The 8,297-nt window shown below is 39.4% G+C and overlaps 1 pseudogene; it reads left to right on the forward strand.

Annotated features, from left to right (window-relative positions):
- The first annotated feature begins 2,188 nt into the window (after positions 1 to 2,188).
- On the forward strand, positions 2,189 to 3,122 carry LOC108391912 (olfactory receptor 14C36-like; annotated as a pseudogene).
- The last annotated feature ends 5,175 nt before the right edge of the window (positions 3,123 to 8,297 follow it).

The following is an 8,297-nucleotide window of genomic DNA, read 5'->3' on the forward strand; positions in this document are numbered from 1 at the left end:
ATTCTTCTCACCTGTCTCTTCTTACCCTGTATAATAAAGTTCATCAAATCCCAAGTCAGAAAAATCTCTAATCAAGCTTTCAACCAGCTTTTACTCAGGAACTACCAGCTTCTGGCCACAGAAGATCCCTCACCCTCACATGACCTCCTCACCACATGCTGAGATGGACCCCTCTCCCAGCTGGAAACTGTTCCTGGAAACAATGGCTGCAGACGCCTGGCTCCTGACACCCATATCCTTTTGGCACCATTGGAATCAACAGGTCCTCGACCTGTGGTTACAGTGAACCTTCATTGATTTCCAACCTGAAGAAGTCCACATCTACTCATCCTTACTGTGGGGAGTCCTATCAACCCTTTCCTCCCAATCCTCAAGCCCTCACTCCCTTCTCCACCCCTGTTCAGCAGGAAGCAGTCAGAGAGAAAGCAACATCCACAACCCCATAGAGGAGAAAGGGGGGAATGAAGGGCCCCCACCAGTAAGATGGTGAACTTCCTGCTTCTCTTCGGGGTCCTTGGTTCCCGCCAGCACCACCTGAAGCCCAATCACCTCTCACCCCCCTCCCAATCCCAGCACCTAGCCAATAGCCACCAGCCCCGTAGAAGTGACACCTCAATCAGCTCATGCCCCTTCTTATATAACTCAGCACCTTTCCCTAATAAAGAGGAATTCTCCGGTGAATTGCTGCTGTGTGTCGCTCCTTTCCTTTCACTTCTAAAAACCAAAATCAGTCAAAGGGAGAAATAAAGTTTAAAACCCATTTATTTCTCACAAACTGCAGTGTCAGTCCATCTTTCTTCTCTGTTCTAGCAGCTACCACACCGACCTTTTCCCTCACCTCTCAGGTACCGATAAGCCCTCTGTTTCCCAGGTAATCACACATAGATATGGAGATGAACTTCTCTAACCCTGAGGAAAGATGCAAATGCACTAAAGCCATACTTCTTTTCACCTCTGAACGCCTATTGATATGCAGATATAATAAAGCCTGGCGAGATATTCTGGAAAAGTTACAATTTTACCCACAAGTACAAATATTGAAAATGTTCATGTGACAATAGTGACAAAAGTACATACTCAGTCAACAGAAGGCAATAAATTAAATTACATGAGATTTAAAGGATAGACAGTAAAATTTTAAATTTTAGGGAGAAGCAGAGCTTAAAAATAAACAATACCATGTCAATCTTTTAGATTAATATTTTACATGGGGTAAATTTCTGTGAAGGATTCATGCCAAATTTAATAGTAATTTATGAATGGAATGTAGTTACATAAAAAATTAAACCATAACATGGAAAATGATAATCAGAATATAAAAACAGAAAGGAAGTAAAGCTTTTCTTTTGTTATATTGTGTTTTGCTTTGTTTTACAACCACATATGATTCAACAATAACTCTAGGCTGTTTTAACATGAAGACAAAACATTTGCAAATAAAGTCAAAATTCAGTATATTTCCTAAACTGATCATGTTAATTTTTACTACCAAAGTTCAAGTCAACTAGATAAGTGCTTCTTGAACATGACATAAGGAGTTTTATTTTTCCTCCAATCTTTAAGTAATGTTTCTTTTCAAAAACTAACTTTCTAGAAAATTGATATTTGAAAATAATACAAAATATAAATCTAATGATGCCAGCTTGGGTCACATAGCAATGCCAACATTTTGTGACAGTGTGGACACTCTTAATCTTAATTGTGGCACTCACACTGAGACCAATGTACAAATCATGGACTCATGTTCTAATCCATAGACTGAAGAGCTCTGAACTAAATTTCTGCTCTCTCAGTATCCAGGCAGAATGTGTTGTCCAACTTATAACATAACTAAATAACTCTTTTTTGAGAATTTATCTCTATTCAAAGACTTCATATAAAGTCAACTATGTCAATCTTCTTTGAAACAATAAGCCTCATAAGCTGGATATTACTGAAGATAAATAGTTCTATGTGTCATATCCAAACAGTAGGATTTGTGAGCCTAAACTCTAGAACTTTTCTCCTTTTTTATACTCAGGAATGGCTGAAAGACATATAGTTGAACTTCCCACAACACAGAGTCCAACATGTGAAATAGATGTAAATGCTGTGAAAGAATTTACAGTAATTTTATTAATTATTTTTCCATTCCATGTCTTTCATGGTTTATTCCCTTTGCTTTCCTGGTCAACCAGCATTTCCGGAAATGGCCAATTCCACCATGGTGACTGAGTTTCTTCCCATGGGCTTTGCTGAGATGCTGGAGTTAAGGGTCCTACATGCCCTGTTATTCCTGCTGATGTACTTGGCCACCCTGTTAGGGAATCTCATCATCGTCACTGCCACCACTCTGGACCAGAGCCTTCACACCCCTATGTACTTCTTCCTCAGGAATCTGTCCATCTTAGACATGTGCTACATTTCTGTCACTGTGCCCAATGCCTGTGTCAACTCCCTCACTGACAACAGGGCCATTTCAGTGGCTGGCTGTGCAGCTCAGATCTTCCTGGTGCTTTGGCTTGCTGTTACAGAGCTTCTGTTCCTCACCATCATAGCCCGTGACCACTATGTTGCCATCTGCCGGCCCCTCCACTACCCCGTCATCATGAACCAAAGAATCTGTATCCAGATGACACTGGTCTCCCTGCTCAGTGGTCTGATCTATGCAGGTGTGCACACTGGGAACACATTCCGGCTGTCCTTCTGTTGGTCCAATGTGGTCTGTCAGTTCTTCTGTGACATCCCCTCTCTGCTGCAGATCTCCTGCTCTGACACTTTCAGCAATGAGCTCTTAATTCTTATTTCTGCCATGGGGATTGGTGGTGGTTGTTTTATTTTCATTACAATGTCATATAGTGGCATATTTTCTACTGTGCTCAGGTTTCAAAGCAGAGAGCGAGGAAAGGCCTTTTCCACGTGTGTCCCTCACATCCTGGTGGTGTCCATTTTCCTCAGTTTTGGCAGCTATGTGTATGTAAGCCCTTCAGCATCCTCTGATACAATTCTGGACATGATTTTTTCTGTATTTTATAGCCTGTATTCTAGTCTTGAATCCTATAATCTACAGTCTTAGAAACAAACAGGTAAAGGGTGCTGTGAGGAAAATTGTATCAAGAAAGTTTTATTCAGGAAAATTATAAAGATTCTTTTCAGGTTTATCTGAAGGTCTCAGTAAGATTCAAACTTTTGGAAAATCCACTATTTTCTGTTTTACCCATTAGACTGCCAACCCTTGAGTTACATGTACTGGAATTGAGATTTGACTCTTATAAAATAATTTTGTGTTTTATATCACCATTTCAATTTTCTAAAAGAAAAGAGTAAGGATTTTTAATCAGTGGATATGATTCAAATAATTTGTTAAGAATCATTTTAGATTGTGTTTGTAATTCATCAGTATTTAACAAAATAAATATTATACAAAAGAAATCTCAACAATTTCAACATGGAGATAGCTTAATGGCCATATTACCTGATTTTATGCAATGAAATAAAAAATAATAAATACTATGATACACAATTATAGAAATTCAATTACTTGGAAAATTTTAAAATGAAATAAAATAATGATCTAAGAATCATATATAATCAAGATAATAATGTCATGTATCTGGAAAATGGCAAAAATTATATCCACAAATGAGAACTAAAGAGCAGTGGTTTTAATCTACTTATGAATAAGGTAAAACAATTTTCCATTGTTTATGGAAGGTACCGTGTATCTTTGTCTGAGTCTCTCATTATATCAGCAACTCCTTGCTGAGTGGAACATTTTCAGATTTTAACACCTTGCTGCTGGCTGCAAGTTGATTCTTATCTTCTCAGGTATATTATCAAATCTATATATTCTTTCTGAGTAATGGGTCATGTCTGACAATTATGAAAACTTAATCCTAGCTATCACTAATTTATTAAATAATACAAATTCATATTAACATATATATTTACCAGTGTTAACTTTAAATTTATTTAAGCTTATTAGGGTGTATAGAATAGTCCTCCATCTAAACTTGTGACCTAAGAACCAGTATAAATATTTCCTTGTTTCCACAACTGTATTTTCCTTAAACTTTTTGTTTTATAAACTGGTATACAACTTTGCCTCATTAATTCCTAACAGTATTCACACATTTTCAAGAACAAAGGAGAAAGAAATCAGTTCATATAAAATCATGCCTAACACAACAAGTCCCAATAAAAATATATTGTTTCTAGGTCAGGAGCCTAGAGGTCAGATGTCAAAGTGCAGGAAGGCGTGGCTCTTTCCTAAGGCTGTGAAGAGAATCTGTTCTATGCTTCTCTGCTGGATTCTGCTGGCTTTCTGGCAAACTTTGGCATTCCCTGGTCTCTGCTGCATAACCCCCATCACTGCCCTTATTCTCATGTGGTGTTCTGTGTGTGTGTGTGTCTGCTTCTAAATCTCCCTTTTTGATAATAATACCGGTCATACTAGAGGTTAGGCTTTAACATATGAATTTTTAGTGAATATAATTCTATCCATAATGTCAATGAAAAAAATGAAAAACGCACTGAGTAGTTAGCTGATGAAGAACACTAAGGGATGTTTGGGTAAAATGTTCACAGTGGTCATGGCGATTAATTGTCACTTTGGATAAATATTCTTTTGCAGAGTGTCAATTAAATTCTATTGCTTTTGACCAGGAAAGAACTTCAGTTTGGTGGTGGAAGAGATCACGTCGTTTTGTGGTCAATAAAAAAGAAAAATATACCTATAGTTCTTTATTGGTTTCAGCTGATTAGAATTTATTCATGACGAAATATAATGATCAGTGTTAATATCTCCAAGAGAAGTGTTATTTATGCATTTTTTTCTTTACAAATATTTTCTTTTAACCTCTCCTCCATTTTTTGACTTAGGATAACCACGTAGAGGCTACACAACTTATCAGGTTTTAGATCTATACCACCATCTTGGTTTCATATGACGTTTTTATGGGACTTTATTTTCTTTTTTCCAAGTTTTGAAAACTCTTTGATATAGAATCACCTGGTGCATAAGCCAACAGGATGGTGGCTCTGCCATAGCACTTAATATCTGTGAACAAGTTACCTTTAACAGAAACAATTAGGATCGAACAACATAACTAAAATTCCTAGAGCAGCAGATGTGTAGATGAACAACAGACACAAAAAAGATCAATGCCACTAATGACCAGGGAAATGTGAAACATAACCGCAGTGAGATATCAACTCACACCAGAGTGGCTGATATTAACAAGACAAGAAACAGCAAATTTTGGCAAGGATAGGGAGAAAAAGAACAATTGTAAACTGCTGGTGCAACCAGTATGGAAAGGTATGGAGGTTTCTTAGAAAAGTAAAAATAGAAATACCACATGACCCCAAAATACCAGTTCTGGGAATTTACCTGAAGAAAAAATTGTCAGTAATCTGAAAGATATAGGCGTCCCATTGTTTACTGAAGCATTATGTATAATAGCCAGGACATGCAAGCAGCTGTCATGTCCATTGACAGATGAATGGATAAATAAGCTATGGTACATAAATACAAAGGAATATTAGTCATGAAAACATATTTGCAGCAACATGGATGAACCCAGACAGTGTTATGCTACAAAAAATAGGTCAGATAGGAAAAGAAACATATGGTCTGATTTCACTTAAAATGGAACCTAAAAAATAAAGCAAATAGAACAAATGAAACAAAAATAGACTCATAAACACACAGAACAAACATGATTGCAATGGTGTAGGGGGTTGTGGGATGGGAAAAATACGAGAGTTAAAGAGATAAAAATTTCCAATTATTAAATAACTCAGAGTAATTAAAATGCATCATAGGTAATATTGTCAATGTATTTCAATATCATTCTATGGGGATAGTTACTATCTACACTTACGGTGAGAATTTTGTGAGGTAAAAAATAAGACTCAGAACTTAGTTGAACTTTCAATAAATAGAAGATAAAAAGGAGAATCAAATAACAATTCTAAAACAGAAAACCATACAAATTAAATAAATCTCAGGGATTGTCTCAAGAGCAGAGGACATGAAAAAATAATCATTGAACTTGAAGGAAAACAATATGAGTTGCCCAATATGATGATTGGGAAGAAATTAGACTAAATGAGAATGAACAGAACCCATATAGCCTTATGGGACTGTAACTCGGGGCGGGGGGGAGGGGAAGTCCCGGGGCAAAAAACCTTTGAAACTTAAATCAGTCAAAGGGAGAAATAAAGTGGGAGAAACCCATTTATTTCTTACAAGCAGTCCACTTCTCCTCTCCTGTGTCTCTTGTGACCCAGCTGCAGAAGAAGGGACCCCACCCAACTTCTCATCCCAATAAGTCCTGGCTCACACAAGTACACACTGATATTGAAATGGACTACTTCTCTCCACCATTTGGAAACACCTATAGATACAGAGATGCACTAAGGCCAGGTGAGAGATTCTAGAAATGTTGCAATTTTACACAGAGCCCACCCCTCCAGATATTTTGATTTACAATCTAGTTGTTGCCCATCTTCTGCAATGGCTCCTGTGTGAGAAAACTGGAGCATTGTGACCAGACTAATAACATACAATAGCAACAATAAAATCGTGATAATTCTCAAGCAGGAGGATTCAGCTAGGTTCAAAGTCCTATGCAGATAAAGTCCATAGCTCGCTCATTACACAGGTGGCCAGTAGTTGAAGAGGTAGAGAGTTTAGAGCAATCATCACATGGCAGTTACAGCCAGGGGGCAGGACAAGCATTATCCATCCAGTAGTCCAAAGACTCCAAAACTCTTGTAAGACTACCACAGTGGTAGGGGTAAGGAAGGCCTGGACCTTGTCTCTGACTCTTTCTGGGATAACTTTAGTTTTACCTTACCAGATGACCCCCAAGAACTTTACAGACAAACGAGGTCCCTGAACCTTGGTGCTGTTCACAGCCCATCCTTTCTCCTGTAGATGTTGCAGCACCCAAGATACTGCCCCTTCTAAATCTGCAAGAGAATCAGATGTGAGCAAAATGTCATCAATGTAGTGATACAGCCATACTGTTTTTGATTTCTTCCATGTCGCCAAATCTTGGGCTACAAGTCTGTGACAAATGGTGAGACTGTGGAGGTGTCCCTGAGGAAGGACAGTGAATATCCACTGCCACTCTTCCCACAGGAAGGGAAACTGTTCCTGACTTTCCTGTGCTATGTCAGTGGAGAAGAAAGCGTGACCAAGGTCTGCAGTATAATGATACATCCCCAGTTCATGACTGAGTGTGTCCATAATAGCTGCTATAGAGGGGACAGCAGCATGCAAAAGGGGTGTGACTTTATTCAATTCCCTGTAGTGCACTGTAATATGCCAGGAACCATCTGTCTTTTTCACAGGCACACTGGGGAATTAAAAGGACTATTGTGGCCTTTATGATGCCCACCTTCTTCAACTCCTATAGAGTTTCTCCAATTTCCTTGTGCCCCAGGCAATTTTTACTGCTTGTATTTGTCACTCACTGAGGAACAGGCAGAGCTACAGGCAGGTGCTTAGCATGTCCCCTCAGAACTGCACTTACCACACATACCCTCTGTCTGAACTCACCTACAGTGGTCTGTAACCACAGGCCCTGCAGGATATCTACCACCCAAATATATTCAGGGATGGGAGAAATATACTCAGTGTACACCTTTGTCGGTAAATACCCTATCCCCAGTGGGATTTAGGATTTCTTCACTCTAATTGCCTTACCCCCATAGTCATCAGTCACAGCAGGGGTCCTTGAAAATGCTCAGGGTTGTCATAAATCAGAGAACACTCAGCTCCTGTGTCCACCAGGACCAGGACACGTACATTCACAGGTAACCAATGAATTGCTAATTCTACATGTGGCCTCTGATCCCCACCACATCCCCCAACATGGGGGCCTTGACCCCCCATCAGTCTAACCATGATGCCCAGTTATCCTCCTGTGGGGGTAAGGACCCAGGCAGAGCCTGATTATGGTCCCCCAGGAAGTCTTGCAGGGACACAGGCTGAACATGGGGCCTTGACTTTAGTTTCTGTGTCCTGGACACCAGCAGCTGGAACTGCTGCTCTGGCTTTAATTGGTGCCACAGTTCTAACAAGATCCTATTGGGCTGCCCCAATGGGCTAATCAATAGGCTCTTTCACTACCCTGGCCTTTATCAAATCAACCCACATCTGGTCCTTGAGACCTTCCCGTGTCCTGTGCACCTCTCCTTTCAGTCATAACCTGTACTTCCTTCCATTCTCTTATAGTTTCAACCTCCTCCAGATCTGCTAAAATTCGAGTAGCCTCACTTATGGGTTACCCTACGTGGGGGCCAAG

Source organism: Manis javanica, chromosome 14 (genome assembly GCF_040802235.1).
Source record: "Manis javanica isolate MJ-LG chromosome 14, MJ_LKY, whole genome shotgun sequence".
NCBI lineage: Eukaryota > Metazoa > Chordata > Mammalia > Pholidota > Manidae > Manis > Manis javanica.